Below are 23550 nucleotides of genomic sequence, written 5' to 3' on the forward strand. Positions count from 1 at the left end.
ATACCCCAAACCATTTTTATTCTCCATCCATGTCATTAAAAGCTTTAAAAACTAACAGTGAAACCTTGTAGTACCCTCATCAGATAATGTATAGAGTGTGCAGCTAGAAGGCATCTGAACCTCTTAACCTCCTTTCGCCTTACAAGTTACTAGAGATCTCACTATGGTGTTATCTGAAATCCTCCCAGCCATCCGGTTATCTGATGTGATAGACCTGAAGTTGGAGCTGTTGACTTCTTATATAACATCCAAAGCTGCTTATTGATTGTAATTTTCACCCCCCCCCCCCACTGAAAGGTTTGGGTTTAATCAGCCGCTTTGTACAGTTTCACATGAAGCACAGTTGAGTGCCAAAGGCAGGCTCTGTGTCCCTGCCATCCATCTGGCTAAAGCATCCTGTCGTCAGTCTTGTGAGTCTCAGCTAACATTCAGCATTGGGGAGATGAGTCCCAATGGCTCGCGGCAGCTGCTGCTTCCATTCTACTGTCTGCCTGTCACCCCAGAAGATATGTGCTGTCTCTGATCAGGGAGAAGTTCCTCCTTCATGCCAGTCTCTACCTGGAATGCCGAGGTACGGTTGTGTGAACAATCGATTGTTTGATCACTGAACTGAAAAGATTAAAAAAGAAATTGTTTGGGATTGAATGAAATATTTCATTTGTCCTAAAATTAATTGCTTCATTTAGAAACCGTTTTTTAATGAAAGCAAAGTTGTAGAGCAAGGGTCTCAAACACATGGCTTATGGGCCAGATCCAGCCCACAGAGCTGTTCTAACTGGCCTGCTAGACTCCAGGTGTGGCTGGGGGCAGCGGTCCACTGCAGGATGACAGGTGGCAGCAGGAAAGTAAGCGAGGGTGGACACGGGCCTGGTTGCCCTCCGGTTGCTTTGCTGTTCACCACTGCCACAGCCCTACCTCCCCAGGTGGCAGCCTGCGCCTTATTGCCCATGAGATGGAGGTGCCACTGCTACATGCTGCAGTCCAGAGCTGGAGCTGTTGCCTCCTGCTCTGGTCCACAGCCAGAGCTGACACCACCACATACTGTAGTCTGGAGCTGGAGTGCTGTGGCAGCTTCCCGATGCCCCGATTGGCATCCAGACCATAAGGAACCTCACCGTCCGGATCCGGCTCAGGACGCAAAGTGTGTTTGACACCCTGGACTAAAGGCATAGGTTATATTTCCAAAACAATTGAGGAAGCATCTCTCTTCTAGTCTGGGGGTTTGGGTTCTCTTCTAGGATGTGGGAGACCTATGGTCCTACCTCCCACGCAAATGCTCTTAACCCAAGGGCAGGCAAAATACTACCAGCAGGCCAGATCTGGCCCACTAGGTGATTCTAGCTAACCCCTCTGAAAGACAGTTACCTCCACCCCATGACTGCCCCTCCGAAAGCCTGCACCTCTCTGCCCTACATGCAGTAGGCACCAGCAACAGCAGCAGCTCTGGCTTTGGTTGCTCTGCAAGCAACTCCCACCCCAGCCTGGCCTGGCCCACCCAGCCCCAACCCCAGGGTAGGGGGCACTGGAGCCAGGAAGCTTCTGACTGGCGGAGGCTTGTGCCCGAGGAGCCAGTGGCTGTTTGCCAAGACCTCCCTGCACATGGGAGTGAAACTTCAGGCACGAGCCCCACTGAACCCCTTGCCAGAGACTTCTGGTGGGAGAAAGGGGGCCGGGAGTCACAGGTGAGCCTAGCCAGGTCCAGGCTCACTCTGCTGCCGCATGGGGGGGGGCCACATCCTCACAACTGAGGCCAGGAGCCATGGGCAATGGGGCCAGGGCAGGCCAGCCCCGGCCCCACACTGTTATTGCCCCAGGATCCCAGCCCCGGCCCCAGATGCAGCGCCCCACCCAGCCACAGCCCAAATCCATCTGCCTGGCCTCGCGCCCTGCCGGCACTGCTCCGGCCAGTCTCCAGTGGAGGCCCTGCATCACAGGGCAGTGACGGCAAGGGCTGGGGCCGGGACAGAGCCCTGGTTCTGCAGGCAGGGGATACAGGGAGCAGACTGCAGCTCTGCCCCAGCCCCATGCTGTCACCACCCCATGATCCCAGGGCCTCCATGGACATGGGCCAGAAGCTGCACAGGCAAGGCATGCACCCAGTCAAAGAGCTACACCCGCAGCTAGGGCTGTGATCTTAGGACAGTGATAGCGTGGGGCAATCCACTCTCTGCCGGTAGAGCCTGAGCCCGTCCCAGGGGCGTGCAGTAAGCAGATCACAGCTCTGCCCCAGCCCTGGCCCCAATCCTGGCCCTGTGCTGCCACAGCCCCACAACCCCGTCCCATGATCCCAGCTTCGCCCATTCCTCCAGCTTCCAAACACTGCTCCCCACCCGCCCACGCTCCCATCCCGCACAGTTCTGCTGAGCTGTCGCAGGGGTTGGGGGGGAAGGGCAGGATGCTGACCTGGCCCGTGACAGCTCAGCAAATCTCTGCCTATGTGGCTCAAGGGCCCAAATAATTGCCCACCCTATCTTAATCCCTTAATCCCTGGGATATAGGGTGCTCTTGGGTGACACCTTCTTAATCTTTCCTGTTGAAGTAATTCTATCCTGTACATCTAGTTACAATTCATACGGTCCTAATTTGTGCATGTAAATATTCAGGGAGGCGTAAATCCTAAGTCTCCAATGGCGAGTGTACAGACCCTGCCACCCCTCCCCAGGTGAACTGTCATTCTCACTTTCTCTCTGACCTAGCAAGTATTTAGGATGTAAAGAGTGAAACGGAGCTTCAGTAAGAGGGATCAAGTAGAGCACTCAGTAGCCCAGACCTCCCCCCAGAGCACTCAGTAGCCCAGTTGTTGCAGCAGTCCCCGGTGAGGGCAGCCTGGGCCCATAGCCTTTCTTTTAATGAGGCTGAATACTGAATGCAGGACTTTGACATCTCAGGCAGGATCACTAAACAAGAAGACTTCTCAGAAAGCACTGCCTCTTCTGCAGTTTTCTGGGTGGTGCCCAAGTGCCCCTGGTATTTGAACCTGGAAATCCAAACATTTTCCTTGGAAATGTTGAAGATACATGTTTTGATATTTATGGGTGGGGGGTTTAATTTGGCATACACATGCACAAGCTTGTGTGTGTGTGTATGTGCATGCGTGCGTGTGTGTGTGTGTTCACCTGGCCCTATGCAGAAGTAATAAGTTGCTTGAAGTGTAATAAGAAAGAACGTTCTATCACTACGTATCCCAGGCCAGGAATTTTAGGACGTGCCAGTGTAACAAGAGATACCACAAGCAGCGTCACTGAGTCATTGCTTGGGACTGGTCAGGGGAGATCACCTGGTTAGGCCACAAAAGGTCCAAAGGGAATCAGGAGTCAAGCCAGGGTTACAGTAAGTCAGGGTTTCAGGTCACCAAAACCAAGAGGATCAGGAACAAGCACCAAAGTCTTTACCCAGACACCCTACTGCTGTCTGGGGTTTGCTTTTAAAGGCTGTAGTGGTTGAGGCCTATATTTCTGCAGCCTCAGGGGATCACTCAGTTAGGAGGAGCAGGGCCCAGGGCCTTGATCTGAGCTCATTACAGGTGGGGTCTTTTTTTCCTGCAGCCTCAGGGGATAGTTTGCCTTGATTGTCGGCTTGGAACTAGCTGCTTACAGGTCCTCAATCGGAGCTCATTGCAGTCAAGGCACAGAGAGGATGGGTGTGGGGTGGTCTACACTGCAGCAGCACCTCCTGGCACTGGACGGCTTGAGTATGCCCAGACCACCTAGGTCCACTGACTTGCTCCAGAGCTGGGTGTTCACCCAGGAGGCTGCTCCAGGCTTGTCCTCTGAGCCCACTATGAAGCCCTTGCTCTCCTGCAGCCTGTGAGCAGGTGCAGTGCCAGAGACATGATACTAACCTGGCTACACTTATCCCCCTGTTGGCATATTTAGGGAAAACAGCAAGCATTTTGCTGGAATTGTGTGTGTGCTTAACAAATACACACTACATGCCAGGACTGCAATGATCCTGGGCTATTTGCTTGCTGGCCTGGTCTTAATGAACACACTTTGGAGTTACACAGTGCTTTATATTATCCAAGCACTGAGAAAACACAAATTAATTATTCTTCTTAATCTGCAGTGTGAAAGGTGGGTGGGAAGGACTGCCATCCTGATTTTGCTAATATTCATTCTTACAGGAAGATGCCTGTAACTCTCATAAGGAGCTGCATACATTCAAAATCATGAGTAATCTGCCCTCAATAAAATATAAACCTAAGTTGGCATTGCTCCCTTCCTTTATAACATGCTTTGAGATCTGCTGATGAAAAATGCTGTACAAGATCCATGTCTTATTATTATTCTGCTTCCCCTAAAGAAATTAACAGCAGCAGGATCAACAACTTCAAGTGTTCAAAAACACTGACACTGGCTTAAAAATCAAGCCATTAAAGAGAAACATCACATTTTGGGTTCTTTCTGCACCACTGTAGTGTACTCTGATCATACTTTCCAGCTCTCTCTGTAGCCACAATGGCAGAAATGTGCTCTCTCTCTCTCCCTTGTATAAATGAAAGCCAAGATGTGTGTATATTCACGCGACCCCAAGAGCTATGACTGTAAGAAAAGGTATTACACGACTTGCAATGAAATCACTAGAGTTGACAGTTATACACTGAATAAATGCAAGCTGTGTAGAGTTAAACATGTTTGCAGTGCGGAAGGCAAGGATTTCTTTGGGTGACATCCTTTATTGGACCAACTGTATAGCTGGGATAGAGTTAGACAAGCTTTCAAATGTAAGACCTGAAGAGGAATGTCTTGCATTTGAAAGCTTATCTAACTCTATCCCAACCATGCAGTTTGTCCAATAAAAGATATCACCCAAAGAAATCCTTGCTTCTTGCATAATTCCTGGAGCATCATGACTACAAAATCCTTCTAACACTACTCTAACATGCAGCATGCTGTCAACCAGTAGCATCCCTATCCACAGGAGATCAGAGAGTTAAATACTAGAGCTCATAGTTAGAGGGGGCTGCTTCATTTTATGCTCATTGAATGTCACTTACAGACCCATGCAATAAGACAAACTATGGGCCAGAATTCATGTTTTAGGGCTGGGTTGTCCAACTGGTGGTCCAGAGGGATTAAGTTACAGCCCCTGGGCTCCCGATGTCACCATTGCTCTGATGGCAAAAACAGCCATGGGTTGTGGGCTCCCCCTTCCTGTTCTGGCTGCTGCTTCCTGCGCCTCCCAAGGGACGCAGCATTGGGATGTACAGCATGGGGAGCAGAAGGTTAGTCAGGGGCTGCACAGGTCCACAGTGCAGCACCAGGAGGGTGAGGTGGGAGCCCACACAGTGCACTAGTGTTGGAGGGCTCCTATGCAGGGATGAGTATGCAACCTGAGGGTCCAAAGCTCACCCTGGTGCATCCCACGTGGCATGCAGCCCTTGCTGATGCGGCCTAATGGGGTACAGCCCCTGGCTACTTGGAAGTTGACAAGCCCTGCTTTAGGGAATTGAGGTTGGCAATGCAAGGATGTTCTCCTTCATGCAGCACTGTACAGCCAGACAGGTGCATGATGAAGACAAGGAACAGGCTACTGTCAAAGGCAGGATACCAGACTTGATGTACCTGTGATCTAACCCAGAAAATGCTGTGATCCAAAGCTGGTATCCCAAGTAACTAACTTGAAGGACATTCAGACTGTGCTAAGATAGGCGCCAGTATAAACCACAAGAAAGCTGAGCTGGGCATCAGTTTGGTGCTCTGAATGCAACAATTAATGCTTGCAAGCCACTGAATTGTAGTCTGGAGACTCTGGGAGCCCAAATGGCAGCTAACAAGTAATGTTGATTGGCTTTCCGGAGGCCATGGAGACACAGACTCTTAATCTTAGAGACATGGATCCCAGAGGGACTGCAGAGCACACAGGAGCCTCTCTTAGAAGAGCTCATATCCTTTCAACCTTGCTGCTGGAAACAGTTGTCCTTTCTATTGATTTGAGTTGGGGGATGAAACAGGAGGCTGGGGAAAAAAACTCCTTTGAGGCAACCTGGTAGTGAGTCTTCTGCTCCCCCAGATTATACAAGGTAAAACAATACATTGTGATGATAGTCTCCCATGAATTTAGCCCACTTCTCTCTTTGGAAATTATCCATGGAAACTAATTGTTGCAAACTGTTTTTCAGAGTGATGTTTTGTGACATTACAGGCACCTAGGCCCTTTAAGTTTGACTGCATTGACTCAGACTTGGTAGCAAGGCACACTAGGACTCACAGATCAAAACGAAGCTGTAAGAACTGCCTGAGATAAGGGCTTCAAGGGCAGGAAGAGTATGACAGGCAAGCTGCTTTCAAGAAGACAACAGCAACAGTTCCCGGGTGGATTCTCCATCATACACCAAGGAGGGGTGCTTGGGAGGCAAGTGATGGTCTCAGATATGGTGCTTAGTGTTTGGAGGAGAAACAGTGGACAAAGGGTTGGAGATTTGGTTGGAGCTATTTTGAATGAAGTATCCTTAGGCATAGAAGAAGCACGCACTGAAAAGCATGGTGGGGTGTTTATGGACTTTCAGGAAATAGCTAAGACTTCCAGCAGAGAAAAGGAGAAAGTCCCCCCTGCCACTCATGCCCCCAGTTGGGAAGAGGGTAGGAAACATGGCAGGGCCTGGCAGACAGCCAGAAGTCAAGTAGCCGATGGCCATGGCAGGGACAATTTACTCTAGACCCCTTTCCCAATACATGTGTTTCCCACCGCCAGGGACAATGAAGTGCCTAGGGGAACAGTGGAAAGAAGGAGCCTGAACAAAGAAGTTATTTATGAAGTGGAGAGCTCATGTCCAGGTCACAGTGCATTCAACATGCCAGAAGGAGCAGAGGAGCTCTATTTGGGTGAAGGCCTAACCCTGTACTCAGAAGAGTGTGACAGGTGCTCCAAGTGCATCACCATGGGGCACAGTGACAGATCCATGACATGTGACCACGTGACAGCCTCTGGACTCCTCACCAGCCCTAGGGGAAGACATATGGCATTACCACATCATCTTCCTGAGACCCAGGTTAACAACCCCACTTGGCAGGCCCCTTGGCAAAATTAGCTCCAATGAAATATTCATACAAGGTTTACTCTGTCGTGGGCCCACCTGCCCTTGGGTCACTCTGCCTTGCTATTGACATGGAGAGTCCCCAGGAATGGGGTTTGTCGCGGGGCACTCCTGCGCCCCGCTCCTAAGGAGATGCCCCAGGAAGAGGAGAGGCCTGAAGCAACACAGATGGGGGTTGCTAGGGCAACCAGGCCGGTCATGTGGCCAGGAGGGGGCAGGGCCAGGCCCTTATAAACAGCTAGGCCAAAGCCTAGGGAGCAGTTCCCTTCTGGCTGCCGCAGGAGCAGGAGCTCTGCGGCTGAGCTGAGCAGCCTGAGGCTAGGGGGGCAGCCTTACCCCACTAACAGGCTGCGATGATGCAGGGAACAAGATCACCCTGACTGCAGGTAGGACTGAGAGCCCGGTAGGGCTTGGAGTTACGGATAGGCGTGTGGAGCCTCGGTTTAGGTTGGAGCCAGAGGGCTTGACTTTGAGTTACAGTTTACACCGGAGGACCGGGTGAGGCTGTAGGGGAGCGAGGAGGCCTCAGCGGGGCTCCCCAGCAGTTTGGGGGCTCCGGGTGCCCAGTAGGGGCACGGTGCCAGGGGGGCACAACGGTGGTGCCAGAGTGGCACAGAGCACGGGGTTGGACCCCGGCCCGGAAGGGTGACGAGAAAAGACCCAAGGAAAGGGTCAAGGGGGCCAGGCACGGCTAAGGCCACCTGAGCCCCAAGCGGGGGCCAGGCACGGCTAAGGCCACCTGAGCCCCAGGCCCGGAGAGGGCGCAGAGTGCGGAGAGCGCGGGACAGGCCCCAGAGAGGGCGAGGCCCGGAGAGGGCGCAGCGCGGAGAGCGCGATACAGGCCCCAGAGAGGGCGAGGCCCGGAGAGGGCGCAGCGCGGAGAGCGCGGTACACAGGCCCCAGAGAGGGCGAGGCCCGGAGAGGGCGCAGATACAGGCCCCAGAGAGGGCGAGGCCCGGAGAGGGCGCAGATACAGGCCCCAGAGAGGGCGAGGCCCGGAGAGGGCGCAGATACAGGCCCCAGAGTGGGCGAGGCCCGGAGAGGGCACAGCGCGGAGAGCGTGATACAGGCCCCAGAGAGGGCGAGGCCCCAGAGAGGGGGTAGCGCCAAGAGAGCGCGGTACAGGCCCCAGAGAGGGCGAGGCCCGGAGAGGGCGCGGCGCGGAGAGCGCGATACAGGCCCCAGAGAGGGCGAGGCCCCAGAGAGGGGGTAGCGCCAAGAGAGCGCAGTACGGGCCCCAGAGAGGGCGAGGCCCAGAGAGGGCGCAGAACAGGAAGGGGACCAGACAACGTCCCCCGGGACAGCTGCGAGGCTTGGGGCGTGCTAAAGGGGAGGTTTTGGAGGCACGCATTTGCCCATAAGGCTGGGGGAGAGGACCCCACTTTGGAGCGGTAGTGATACCATTGCGGCGCCGTTAGGTGCGAGTAGGCAGCCTCCCATACTGAACCAATAAGATCTAAGACGTGGCGGGCGAGTAGAGGGTGTCAGACCACCCTAATTGGCACGGCAAAGGGGCGCTCGCGAGCTCACGGCCGCTCGCGGGTCCATCCGTGACAGGGTTAATCTGATGATGTACAGGACAGATTCTTCTCCCCTAGTGATTAATGTGTAACTGCCTGGCACTGCAGAAACTGTCTTTAAATCATAAAATAATTAATGACAACTTACCAGTTATAACAGCATAAAGACAGTGACTTCAATGCATAACATCATGCACATGTATTCTCTCTCTGTCTCTCACACACACACACTTCCCCTCTCTGAATAGCTACAGTTCCCTTCAGTTCAAAGATTACCGTCTTAAGTAGGCTGCCCACTGCTCCCACCATAGCCAGTTTTATTCTTGTTGTTACTGCATATGACCTTCAAATAATCCTCTTTATAACCTTAACTATCAGAAGACCTTTAAACACACCATTTGCATAGGATAGTTACATAAATATATATTAGATCCTGGAGCTGGGGTGGAATAAACCCCCACTTTCTGGGAGTGGGCTTTTGAAAGGGTCAGAAGTCTGAGGCGGCCAGAATTGGCTGTCTCCTCTGGTGGATTTGCTTTTTAACCGAGTACTGCAGTATTTTTACAGCCAGTACATGGTTCCCATCCCACAAGCAATTAATTGTTATAATTATTTGCATCCTGAGTTAGCTTCCAATCTCCCCAAAGCACCAGCCATGCGCCACTGTCCTTCTTTTCATCTCCATGTTGACTTTTTTCTCCAGTGCATGTAACTCGCTGATTATTTCTCTCTGTGTGTGAATGTGAACACTCAGGGAGTCAGTCAGGCATAAGCCCACTACCTCCTGCTACAGGAGAGCTGCAGCATTGGTAGAGTCATCCAAGGGTGGCCAGTTGGAAAATCACTCCCTAGAGTGAGTGCTACAGCTTCAAGGTCAATGCTGTCCTGCCCCACAATTGAGCTCCTAGGGTAGCTGTTTCTCCTCCAGAGGAAAATTTCCTCTAGGGAAATAAAGGTGGGGGGTGAGGGGGTTACAGAAGCAAAAAAGCTGAGGATAGTAACAAGGCCTGTAGGTATTCAAGGGTGTTTGTAGTAGTTGAAGGTTCAGTGCTGGAAAGAACCGATCCTTGCAGGGTCTATAGCTTTAGCAGAGGGAAATTTCCACCTGCCAAAGAGAAGAGGTGCTGCTCTGCTTACAGCATCCAGCCCAGCTATTAGAGTACTCACCAAGAAGACCTGTGTTCAAATTCCCTCCTCCTCCATCCCAGGGGTGTGCCTTGACTTCTTGCCTATTGATAGGCTTGGCAGAATTCAATTTTTATTTTTTAATAATTTTGAAGGATAATATCAATGATTATTTTAAGCACTCATTTCAAATTTTATCAATTTAAATTTTTAGGGATTGCACAAAATTAGGGGTGTGGGGACAGACAAATTATTCATGACAATATAGTATTATTATAATACAGTTTAACTGCTCACCATAATTACATTTCTTGGGGAGGGGATTTTTTTGGGAGCTGACAGGAAATCACCAAATCCATTATTCCCACAGGCCAACTCCAGCCTTCCACTCAGGGGCATACCATGGGTCTCCGGCACCCAGGTGTCAATGCTTGCATTCGTGCACCCGCCCGGATGATCCGAGCATTGTGCGGAGTCCAAGGCAAATCAGCCTGTGCAGGGCCCTGCCTCCCGCCCCACGCCACTCCCGTGGGGGAGTTTGCAGTGCAGCACACCGGCCATGTGGGGTGGGGCAGCAGCCAGAATTTCTGGCTGGAACGGCCAAAGAAAGCCACAACCTGCCAGGCGGGCAGGTGGACCTCACACAAAACGTGGGAGGTGCCCCGGCCTCTTTGGCCGGTGCCCGCCCCCCCCCCCCCCGGTCTGTACACCACTGCTTCCACTTGTAGAAGCAGGATGCTTCTGGATGCTAATGTAAAACTGGGTTAAAATGTAATGCAGATGTCTTTGTCTGTTCTGCCAATGAACAATGCCAAAATCCCATTGCACCATTAACAACCTTTTGTCCTGGGATCTAGAAGTCTTTTAAAAAAAGATTACATCTGCAACACATCCAACCCATTCAGACCTCCCTCCTTCTCCCTGGCCTCCCTTAGCTACCACAGGGCAATTTGCTTTGCGGAGACAGGGTTGATAATGGCACTGGGCAATTTTGCATCATCCAGGGACTTTTGGGGAGCATCTCTGTCTCTAGGAGGGACCAAAGGGAAGGGATTTACCTCCATCATGCTCTTCCCCCACACTGGCACTATCTTGTGCTTATTCCTTCCTTGTCATTGCCCAGAACAGATGCTTGTCTCCACGTTGCTCCTCCATTGTCCTACCCTCTCTCCTGCCTGGTCCTTCCCTGTCCTGTCTTTATATCCAACCTATTCTATTCTCTAGGCCAGTGCCATCTCTATGCTATTTATCCCACACCTCTCAAAAGACAAGGCTTGTCTCCAACATCTTGTCTTCTTGCACCAGCCCCAGGCCTGGTCTATTCTCCCTGAGAATAAGAATATCCAAAGCCTGATTTCCAGGTCTTCTCCTTCACTGACCCCACATGATGCTTGATCCTCTCCACTGTTGGCTCCATCTAAGGGCTGATGTCTTGTCTTATTTGCCTTATCTGGTCCTGGGCCCCCTTTTTCCCTTGGCCGCTTGTGTGCAACTGTTTTTGCAAAGCTCTTGACAGGGAGCCTCTCCACATAATCAGACAGCTGCCTAGAAAGTCCTAAATGGGAAGGACCTCAAGTGGCCCAACCATTGAGCCCCAAGCAACCAATAGAGTAATTGCTACAGCTCAACTGATCTATTTCTTGGCATTGTTGTGGGAACTGTAATAGGCCAGGGACCCATCCCTAAGAAAAGGGACTTTAGCTGGGCTACCTACTCCATCCCCCTGCATCATGAAAGCATGTGTATTAATTATCCTAAGTGATGGGTGCTTGGCACTGCCTTGCTAACAGGAAAGCTTGATCCAAAAGATTCACATGAAATCTCTTAAAGGGTGTTGTAATCAGAGAATGTAAAAGAAGCCCCCTAAGTACTGCAGGTTGAATTGCTGTAATTGCTGCAAATATTCAGTCACTGAATTTTACAAAACATGGAACTAAATCACCATGTACAGGAAAAGAAGTAATGTGGGGCACTAAAAAGACTAATCTCTGGGGGATGGTATTTGCAAGAGAGTGCAGTAATTGAGATAGGAATGTAGGAAATGCAGACTGGGACTGAAAACCTCTCCATTAGAGCTGGACAAAATCTTATCAACAGTTTTTTCATTGAAAAAAATGGTGTATTTTATGGGAAGATATCACTGCCCTAGAAACTGTTCATTTCTTAATGAAATTTAAATGAAAAAATGTGAAAAGTGGTATTTATCATTAAAAATGATGAACCTTGGAGAGAGGGAGAACTGGTTTAGTTATGAGAGAAGATTAAAAGAGCTGGGATAAGTATATGGATATAATAGGAATTCTGACTCCCCAGTTCGGATTGTGTGATGTGAGGAATTGTGTTTGCCATCCCCAGGGTGCAGAGCAGAGTGGAGGGCATTTGGGTTCTTTTTCTCATGCTTTTAGGCGTTGCTGGTTGCCCCATGGGGCTGGAAAGAATTATTTTCACCTTCTGTTGCTCAGGTGTCATGGGAGGGTATTTTTGCCTTCTTCTGAAACATGGGGTACTGGCTGTAGCCACAGCTGGGGATTTTCATTGGAGTATACCAGTGTTCCTGCTGGACTAAGAAAAAAATCCAGATTCCTGCTTAGAATTTATTTAGAATAAACCAAAAACTGAGAATAGTTGAAGAAAAAAAAAGTAACAAAGGCTAGGTGCGTTTCTGTGAAGAGAGGATTCCTATAGTATTAGGTATATACTGATGGTATGGACAGATGTAACAGTTATACCAATATTAAATTCTACTGGTATAAGCCTTCCAGTGTAAGACTCTGAACAGATATTGCCCTTGTCAAGGGAGAATATATTTTGTGTAGGATGAAATGTGAACGTTCAACCATTCTTGTCACTTGTCACAGGACAAATCCCCCCAAAATGTGCAGGATAATAAGTACTAACACTCATCCCATGCTATTGCAACGGGAATCTAAACAGGTGTCTCATGATACTTTTGCAGAGGTGGCACACTGGTCAGTCTGCCAGGCATCCCACAGTGCATCACTTCAGCCCCAATCCTGGCCAGTCTTGAACTCTATCAGCCACTCTGGCCCTGAGCACAGAACTCTACTGCCCAGAAGTGTCAGGAGCCAGGTGACTACCTGCCTCTATTAACTGCTCTACATAGTAACTTGCCTGCCATTTCTTCCTTGCCATCCATCCAGAACTGGGTGGGTGGGTGGATGGTCTACTAACACTTCTATCCCAGGTCATGTCAGCTGCACTACCAATAACTTGAGCAGCCTAAGGGAGATAGCCCAAGGAAAGGTCCTGCTTCACCCCTCAGGGAAGCATGGGGCTTCTCATGGAAGACTTAACTGCCTGTACACGAACACCAGTAGCTTGAGAAATAAGTATGAGGAACTGGCCCTTCTCCTATGTGAAAATGATTGTGACCTGGTAGGAATTACGGAGACTTGGTGGGACTCCACCTATGATTGGTCGGTAACAATAGAGGGCTATAACCTGTATAAGAGAGACCAGGTTGGGAAGAGGTGGGGTATGTAGCTCTCTACATAAAGGATCAGCTCGCCTTCCTGCAAACCAGGAAGGGTGTCCTGAGACCCTCTGGGTCAAGATATAAGGAGAATATAGGGAGGGTGACTTACTTGTAGGAGTCTACTATAGACCTCCCCACCAAGAGAAAGACCTAGATCAGAAATTCAATGGGGAATTGGTCAAGGCCGCACGCTCTTGATCCATGATTGTCATGGGGGACTTCAACTTTCCTGACATCCCTTGGGATGAGCGCATAGCCAAATCTGACAGGTCGCATAGTTTCCTCATGCATGGATGACCTCTACCTAAGCCAGGAGGTCTATGGGCCAACTAGGGGAGTGGCATTGCTTGATCTGGTCCTGGCCAATGGGGAGGACCTAGTGAGCAATCTGTGGATCAAGGGGAAGCTTGGTGACAGCGGCCACCTTCTTAGTTCACCAAAGAGCAGGCAAACCCAGCAATAAAGCATAAGTCCTTAACATTGGGAAGGCTGACTTTTGCAAACTGAGAAAATTGGTCAGTCAGGCAGTTAGAGGCTATAACACTCCTCCTCCCCTCCAGAAAAGGGAGTACACAAGGATTGGTCATTTCTTAAAAACATAATCCTTGAAGCACAGGGCAAAGCCATACCATCTCACAAGAAATGCAGTCAATGGGCAAGAAAGCCCCCATGGCTGAATAAGGAACCCTTAGACCTTATTAAGCTCAAAAGAGCAGCCTACACCATCTGGAAAACAGGAAGCACTACCAAAATGGATTACTCAGCACTCGCCCACACCTGTAAAGAGTGGTTGAGGAAAGCCAAGGCATGAACAGAACTTAGGCTAGCTATGGAAATCAAGGACAACAAAAAGTTCTTCTTCAGGTATATGGGAAGCTGGAAAAAGAACAAAGATAGCATTGGGCCCCTTAGAGATCCAATGGGGCAACTGACTTCTGATGCCCAAGAAAAGGCCAACCTCCTAAATGAGTTTTTTGCATTGTTTTTTCATCCCCACCTCCCAAGGAGGATCACACTGTTAGGAACAGCACAGACCAATCTGGGAGTGGACAATGGACTTAAAATTGATGTGGATCAGGTGAGGGAACACCTTGAGGAGCTGGACATTCATAAGTCTGTGGGCCTAGATGGAATGCACTCAAGAGTCTTGAAGGAGCTGGCAGACATCATTGCATCCCCCTTGGCAGAGATATTTGAAAAATCATGGTGCTTGGGTGAGGTCCTGGATGACTGGAAAAGAGCCAAGGTGGTCCCTACCTACAAGAAAGGGAGGAGAGATGACCAGGGAACTATAGACCAATCAGTCTTATGTCTGTCCCTGGAAAATTCCTTGAGAAAATTGTCAAGGGATCCATCAACACCTGACTGACAGAAGGCAAGCTTCTGAATGCCAGCCAACATGGCTTTGTGACTGTGAGGTCATGTCTGACCAACCTCATTGCCTTCTGTGACCAGGTGCCCTGGACAAGGGAGATGACATGGATGTCATATACCTGGACTTGAAGAAGGCCTTTGACCTAGTTCCCCATGAAGTCTTCATGGTTAAGCTGGGGAACTGTGGCCTTGATCGTCATATGGTCTGATGGCTAGGCAACCGGTTATGGTGTCGAACTCAGTACTAGTTGAAGGGAGCAAGTCAGCGTAGTGCAGGGTGGCCAGTGGAGTACCTCAGGGCTTGGCACTTGGGCTGGTACTCTTTAACATCTTTATCAATGATCTGGATACAGGAGTCAGATGCGAACTTGCCAAGTTCATGGATGATACCAAATTATGGGAGAGGACGAGCACACCACAGGACAGGTTGGGGATACAGGCCAACTTGGAGACACTCTCAAGTTGAGCCGATTAAAACCTGATGGCCTTCATTGTAGAGAAGTATAAAGTGCTGCACCTTGTTAGGAAAAAACCCCAACACGCTTACAGGCTCGGCATTGCTATGCTTGCTAGAACCATGACCAAAAGGAACTTGGGAGTCTTGACTGGCCACAAGATGAATATGAGCCACCAATGTGATGCTAACCAAACTCTGGTGTGCATCCACCGATGCATCCCAAGTAAAACCAGGGAAATCATCCTCCCATTTTATGCAGCCCAGTATTGGACCCTCCACTTCAGGAAGGATGTGGAGAAACTTGAGAGAGTCCAGAGGAGAGTCACTCGTATGATCCATGGCCTGGAGGAAAGGCCGTACAAGGGGAGGCTGAGGGACTTGGGGCTTCAGTCTGGAGAAGAGAAGGCTCAGGGGGGACTAGGTGGCAGCCTGCAATTGCATAAGAGGGGCACATCAGGACCTGGGAGACCAGCTGTTCACCAGAGCTCCACAAGGAATAACAAGGTTTAATGGCCAGAAACTGCAGAAAGGCTGATTTAGACTGGATATTAGAAAAAAGTTCTTTACGGTGCATGTGTCCAGGATCTGGAACAAACTCCCCCCAGAGGTGGTGCAAGCACCTACTCTGAATTACTTAAAAAATAGGTGAACATAGTTCTTGCTGGGGTCACTTGAGCCCAGCTGACTTCCCACCTGTGGCGGGGGGGAAAGGGCAGGAGTGGGGGGCTGGATCCAATGATCTCTCAAGCTCCCTTCCAGCCCCTAATGTCTATGAAATCTATGAAAACCAGCATCAGAGCTTGCATCCACTGAACATCACCAATCTCCAGGAACCTGCATGACACAGACCATCCAGGACCTCCATAACCCTGCATACCTATCCATCCTTCCTCTATGATGCCCCCTCAGTCCAGCATATCCAGTGCCCTGAACAAGTGCAGCAGCAACTGGACCAGGGAGGAGGTAGTGGATCTCATTGCCATCTCAGGTGAGACTGAGAACCAGCAGGCACTCCAATCAAGCCATTGAAACAAAATGGTCATTAAATGGGTCGTGAAGTAAATGACATGGCCCAGTGCCAGTACAAATATAAGCTACTGAGGAAGCAATTTGTGAAGACATGGGGGAGCAACTACATATTGGATGCATGTAGCATCAGTGGTACTTGCTATGAGGAATTCTCCCCCATCTTCACACTCCACAACACACTCTTGTCTAAAAACACAGTGGACTTGGCCCGTTACTGCTCAGAAAAGTGATGAGAACTCGGAAGTGAACATGCCTGAAGATATGCAGCCCTCATAGGCCAGCATAGCAACCCAGACAATGGCCCAGATCAGGGACTCCTAAGTCCATGGCATCAAGCCACGCAGACTCCCTGGCCATTTGCCAGAGCCATGAAGACTCTGAAATGGCCCTGGACTCAGACTATGAGGTCCTGGAGCTTCTTTCCTTCTTCCAGTGTTCAGCATCCCACAGCTATCTCCCAGCACAGACCCAGTGCCCCAGCAGATCCACCTTGTGACATAAGAAATTCTGGGGATAGTAAGTGGCAGGCCACTGTATGGTCAGGTTGGGAGAAGACAGACAATGGGGGGTTGTCATTTTTGGGCTGCAGTATTCAGGGTTTGGAGCTGCACTGCTTGGAGGTTTGGGGAATTGGAGCTTGGTGCTGTGCTAGAATCTAATGGCCTTTGCTTGGGGACTGCCCTGCCATAGCCCACTTCCCCATCTCATGTGCAAGTATAGTGTGCTAATAGATACCCCTATAGGCAGGGTGGGTAATTAGTGAAATTGGCATTGTTTTTTCGAGTGATGTCTCTAACAGTCATTATGCCAACTTTAACCATCATTGTGTTGTGGGTCTCACTTCAGTGAGGCAATGATTGATATAATTTAAATTAATTGCCCACTTAATGCCTCACCCATCCCCCTATTACAGGTGCACCAAATGCAGCTCATGCTAGATCAGAATCATAGGGCTCCATGCAGGTCAGACCAAGACCAGGGCATGAGCAAGCTGCCATGATAATGGCAACTCCAGCTCTGATCTGGAGCATGAGGAGGTGGCAACTCTGGCTCCAGACTAGAGCTGTAGCTGTGGCTTCAACCTGGAACACATGGTAGTAGTGGCTGTAGCCCCCACTGTGCGTCCTATATTGGAGCTGGAGCAGTGGGTCCCCTGTGTCCTGTGCCAGAGTTGATGTTGCCACTACCGCATGCCCCTTGTCACTGCAGCAGCTCCAGCTTCAGCATGAAACACACAGTGGGGACTGGGGACTGAGGATGTAAGGCTGCAGCAGTGGTAACCAGCTAAGCAAGCAGGGGAGACCAGTGCTTTGTCAACCCTCACCTTCCTGCCACCGATCTTCATTCTGTGGCAGGTCACTCCCCAGCCATGCCAGTAGGCTGTTTGGCTGGGCAGAGATGCTTCAGGGGCTGGATATCTGGCTTGTGGGCCTTATGTCTGAAATCCCTGCTCTACCAAAGACACACTACCAGTACTGCACAACAACAGGGATCCCCCATGAAATGCCTGAATATATGCTCAGAGTTCAAGATAAGATCCTGGTCCTGGCTTCATGCCCAGATACTAGGGCAATGAAATGCAACACTTTCTTTCCCACCCCCTTCAGCTTTTCACTTTTGTTTCCAACCTGAAAAAGTGGCATCACTGGCCTTCAGTCCCATGCAAACAACTCATCAGGGAGAGATAAAGGCACTTCATTACAAATAATTCTTTGCAAGGCAGTAAGCAAGGAAATGAGAAACTAAGCAGCTTTTAAGTCATCAGGCCTGCCTCTTGGTCAATCAGTGCAAACCATTGTAGCAATTCACATTCCCCTGTAAGTGGACACAATATAGCTTGTACTGTCCTGGACTTGTCCAAATGCTAATGCTGGCCCCAAAAGTCAGTCAGAGGTCCCTCTGCCCCTCCTCTGGTGACTTCAGTTTGCACCCCCCACCACCCAGTTCTTCAGCATATTGTATAAATCTCATGCTTGCAAGGTTGTGGGGTCTCCACAGCTGTGGTCTGCTGATCCCTTCAAGACAGGGGTGGGCAGGGGAGGAGATGCTGGTCCCTTTGCATTTTCACACCATGCATTTTCAGTGGTGCAGTCCCTGCCTGTTTGCAGCCTTTGTGATTTATTTTGCTGGCAGTTACACTAGAGACAGATTGTTGGCCCTCCCTGTGCTGTCCTACTCAGAAGTGGTCATAGTGTGTAGTAACTAAGGTACACCGTTAGGCATTACCTGACATTCCACGGAACTGCAAAATACAGTGGTGACCCATCATAGCATGCCTGCCCTCTCCATGAGTTAAAGCCATCAGGGAACACCACCTCTTGAAGTAAGAAGTAAGCAAAGACTTCTGGACTGCCTCATGAAGCAATAAACAGGAGATTCCTCTGCTGTGGAGTCAGTTGGACCAGGGCAACATTGGCCAGGGGGCCGGCATCTTGTGGTTCCAGATGAAGGGCATTATTAGGATGTCTAAAAGCAACTGTACTGTAGCAGTACTGAGCCTGTACTAAGACTGTACTGAGCAGACCATCCCCACACATCTCAAATGGCCCATTGTAGTTCATAGCCCCCATGAGAGTCAGGGGCCCTGGCTATACCCTATTGCTTTTTACCCCAGGACTACTCAAGCATGCCTCCTATTTCTCTGGGTCCCAAGGAGGCACAGGGGAGAAAGAACTTACCATAATGAGAGTCTGCAGGGCAAATGATCCTGTCCACGGTCTAGATGGCTTTGCAGTTGCAACTCTTGTTGGGGAGCTTTTCACAGAGTTGGGCAACAGTGCAGAAAACAGTGAACAAGATGAGCTGGAATCTGCAACCTGTTAAAAGAGCTATAACTTGACTGGTATCACAGAGACTTGTAGGACAGCTCTTATGACTGGAATGTCAATGTTGACGGTTGCACTTTGTTTCAGAAGGACAGGTTTGGGAGAAAAAGTGGTGGTGTTGCCTTGTTTGTTGATTCAGGAGGAAGAAGACAGCAGAGCAGAATGCATTTGGATGAAGATGAAAGTGAAAGATGAAGCACCAATATAATGGTGGGGTTTTATTAAAGGCCACCAATTCAGGACAAAGAGGCAGATGAGGCAGTCTTCAATGAGGTGACAAATTGATACAAAAGCTATAGGATGGTATTGATGGGAGACTTCAATTTTCCAGACATCTGCTAGAAGAACAATGCAGTCAAACATAAAATGTCAGTCTGGTTCCTAACTTGAGAAGACAACTTTCTGTTCCAGAAAGCAGAGGATACAACTAAGGGATCATTTATCTTGGATCTTGTCCTGACCAACAGGGAAGAACTGGTGGTGGATGTGAAAGAGAAAGGTAACTCGGGAGGAAGTGATCACAATATCATAGAATTCCAGATCCTGAGATGGGGAAAAATGAGGTCAGCAAAATTAGGGCATTAAATTTTAAAAAGCCAGTTTTCATCCAACTCAATAAGTTAATGGACATGGTGTCATGGGAGGATAGACTGATGGCTAAAGGTGCCCAGGAATGCTGGGGACTTCTGGAGGGCACAGTATTCAAGAACCAACAAGAAACTCTTCTGACACAATGGAAACACAAGAAGAATGGCAAGAGACCAATGTCTGCGCAAGGAGTTTCTAAAATGCTTCAAATGCAAAAGAAAGCATACAGACAATGGGAGAATGGGCAGCTCACCAAGGAAATGTATCAGGTAGGAGCCTGGAGGAACAACATCAGGAAGGCAAAGATAAAGAATGAGCTGCATCTCCTGGCAAGAGATGTTAAAGACAGCAAGAAGAGCTTCTATAAGTATGTTGACCAGAACAGAAAGATCAAGGAAGCTGTGGGTCCACTGCTAAATATCCTGGGGGGATTCTTAGCAGAAGATGCAAAGAAGACAGAGCTACTCAAAGGCTACATTTATAAATTTAAGCTGAAGCCAGACACCTAATAAGAATTATTCAGATAAGGAAAAGGACAAGGCAAGGGAGGAAATAACAGAAGAAACATTCAGAGAGTATTCGGTGGGTCTGAATGAATTCAGGTCCTCAGAGACTAATGGACTTCATCCCAGGATACTGAAGGAACCCACAGAAGAGATCGCAGAGCCCTTAGCAATGATCTTCATGAAGGTGTGGGAGACAGACAAGGTACCAGAGGCCTGGAAAAGGGCCAACATAGTGTCCTACTTTAAAAAAAGCAAAAAGGAGGACCTGGGGAACTATAGACTGGTTAGCCTCACCCCAACACCCAGGAAGTTACTGCAGCATACACTACAGAAGTCCATTTTCAAGTATCTGGAGGAGGAAAGGTTGATTACAAGTAGCCAGCATGGATTTACTAAGAATAAACCATGTCAAACTTGATTGTCTTCTTTGACAGCATAACCACTTGGGTGGCTGAAGGGAAAGCTGTGGGTATAGTGTATCTGGACTGCAGCAAAACTTTTGACAAGATTCCAGATGAACCTCTCATAAACAAACTGGAGAAATGTGGGCTGGACAAAACTACTGTAAGGTAGATAGACAAGTGGCTCAAAACCCAAAAGCTAAGGGTAATTATAAATGGATCCATGTCAGTGACAGGATCTTTGAGTGGAGTCCCACATAAATCTATCCTGGGCCCAGAGCTGTTCAACATGTTTATTAATTATTTGGATGCCAGCATTGAAAGATTTTTGAGCAAGTTCATAGATGAGACAGAACTAGGAAGGATTCTGAACACCTTAAAGGACAGGAGGATCTCAGCAGATTGGAAAGCTGGGCTGAAGCTAACAGGATGAAGTTTAATGTTGGCAAATGCAAGGTGCTACACCTGGGAAAGAATAATCAAAAATACAAATACCAAATGGGAGACACCTGGCTGGTTGGCAGCACTATGAAGAAAAATCGGGGATCTACTATTATTGATCTGTAGTTTGATGCAGATACAAAAGGCAGATATAGTTTTGTGATGTGTTAATAGAAGCATTGGGTGCAAGATACAGAAGGTGCAAGTGCCTCCCCAGTCTGCACTGGTTATGCCTCATCTAGGACAGCGTGCAGTTTTGGATGCCAGATTTTTTAAAGGACAGAGAAGTTAGAGGGTCTAGAGGCAGGCAACAAAAATAGAAGTTAAAGGACTAGCCATATTTGGCTTGCATAAAAAATGCTTAGGAGGGGACATGGTAGCAGTCTACAAATACTTCAACGGCTGCCATAAAGAAGAAGGAAAGCAACCTTTTCTCTTGTGGTGCATATGTGGCCCAATGGCTTGAAGTTGCAGCAAAGTAAGTTTGGACTGGATATCAGGAAATGTTCTTCACTGTTAGAGCAGTGAGTCAATGGAATTTACTGCCTAGGGAAGTTGTGGACTTTCCATCACTGGAGAAGTTTAAGAAGAGGTTGGACAACCACTGCTTGGGGATGATCTAGGTGTTGCTATTCCTATGTTCTATTATGGGTATTTCCCTTGCTTATGGGTTTTGGTGGTCGCCGCATGGGGCTGGGAGGGAATTCTGCTCTACACCCCTCCCTTGTCCCCCTCAACTCTTTGCTGCTACATGTGTCACAAGTTTTTTTAACCCTTCTGTGACTAGAAGCCTGGAGGCTCCTGTCAGTTTAAAGAGAGAGCATCTGCCGTTAGGACCCAGAGCAGCTGAATCGAGGCTAACTGCAGGCAGCCGGAAGTCCCTGCAGCTGAAGCAGGGGGCTGCAGTAAAGAAAAGAGGAACACTTGTAGCTAGTCTAGAGATGACTGCATAGAATACACTGGCTGTAGGAGAACTGGTAGCCAGATGACCAGCTAACTATTAATGAGCTGGATGCCAGCAAAAATACAGGCAGCGAGCTGTGGGCAAGGACTTACCCTGAGAGGGTAACTCCACCATGAAGAGCAAGCAGAGTAGCAAACTCTACCAAGGCAGATAGGTAGATAACCCAGAAACAAGGGTTGCTTAGGTAAGCCCTAGCTGAGAAAGCAGGCAAATCATCAGCCAGAGGGAGGGAATGCCTGTGAGGAGCTGCAGGGTCACATGGCCAGATGGAGCAGGGCTTACAAAGCAGATAAAGCCACTGCATGGGAGCAGGCAGGGCAGTCTGGCTCTGCAGGCTGAAAGGGTAGGAGCTCCTGAGCAGGGAAGCTGAAGGGGACTGCCTGGCTGACCTGAAAGGCCCAGAGATCTGCAAATGAGAAGCTGACAGGGAAATAGGACCCAGTATGAGGAAGAGGGTGGTAGTTCATCCAGGGAACTGGTGGACTGGGTTTGGGACTACAGGAGAGGTTTGGAGGTCCCAGCTATGCCTGCAGGACACATGACTACCTTGATCCCAGCCAGGGGTGAGGCAAATAGTGAGAGTAGCATGGAAAGGGCTAAGACCAAGTGCCCGCACCTGAGCCAGACGCAAACCCGGGGTCAGGGACCTGTAGCTCGAGAGGGGTGGGATCAGCCCAGAAGGGTAGAGACCAAGGGCCAGGGGCCCAGCTGCCCAGAAGTGTGAATTTTAGGGCCAGGGACCCAGAGCAAGAGGCACAAGGGCCAGAGGCCAAGAGAGATGGAAAACTGACAGGAACAGAGCTGCACCTGAATCAGGGGGCCAGGGCTGAAGGCTGATAGCCAGAGATGAAGGAGGTGGAAACTGAAAAGGCCAATGCCTCTACAAGGGACTGAACCATATCAAGTTAAACCTGCAAGGCATGGGCATGGCTATAGGGGAGGTCAGAGGCTGTGAATAGGCAATAGGTGCCCTGGGGAATGCATGGGACAGGAGGGCCCATCTACTGACATGGGTTGTCCTCGTGGGGTCTGGAAGGGGATCTCCTGGTGAAGAAAGGATGAAGGCATATTCTAGGTCCCTTTGGCAGCTTCCCTTTAACAATCTAGCAATTACGTCAAGGCATGGCAGGAAAGAGTGGCACAGACAGTACCTAGAATCAGAGTATGGCCAGTAACTGTTTGGCCACCCAAACCCCTCAACTGCTTGGTCATAGATGCCCCTGGGGCCCAGTCCTGCTACGCCTTCCTCAGAGACATTAGGTATTGGATGCAGCCAAGGCTGGGGGTTTTGATTGGGGAGTGAACTAGATGACATATGGAGGTCCCTTCCAGTCCTACTTCTCTTTTTAGGCCAGACATCTACAAATGGCAGCAATAGCACCTATGGACCTTATAATGGGCAAAGGACACAATCAGGGACTGGTGCCCAGAAAGCTTCCAGGCAGAGTAAGACCCAGGCCTGCACAAAGCCGAACATGCAGGACTCCAGCCACTGTTGGATAATGGAGGCTAGGCAATAAAAGGAGGAAGAGCAAATGTACCTCTGCTAGTGCTTGACCATGGTGAGGCATGGGATGAAGGAGTCGCAGCATACTGCTACATGGCTTGGCAACGATCTCTACACAACCGCTGCTGAGTACAGACACAAGATGCTCAGGGAGTCCAGGAAAGCTGAACAGAGTCTATGTATAGCCTTGTGTCTGCCTTGAACCAGCAGACTTAAAGCATCCTTGTTGATTTACCCTCTTTTTTCTATATGTCTGTTGTTTTATTTAATAGACGCTCTGC

General features: G+C 49.4%; 1 long non-coding RNA gene across 1 annotated transcript in view; it reads right to left on the reverse strand.

The window, feature by feature from the left end:
• Positions 1-343: 343 nt before the first annotated feature.
• Positions 344-23550, reverse strand: part of LOC149859508 (uncharacterized) — a 43607-nt gene continuing 20400 nt past the window's right edge. Inside the window, exon 4 of the long non-coding RNA XR_016443441.1 lies at positions 344-609. This is a non-coding gene — a long non-coding RNA (uncharacterized LOC149859508). The remainder of the gene's footprint in view (positions 610-23550) is intronic.

The sequence above is a fragment of the Crocodylus siamensis genome, chromosome 7, assembly GCF_052110815.1.
Source record: "Crocodylus siamensis isolate JL-2025a chromosome 7, ASM5211081v1, whole genome shotgun sequence".
NCBI lineage: Eukaryota > Metazoa > Chordata > Crocodylia > Crocodylidae > Crocodylus > Crocodylus siamensis.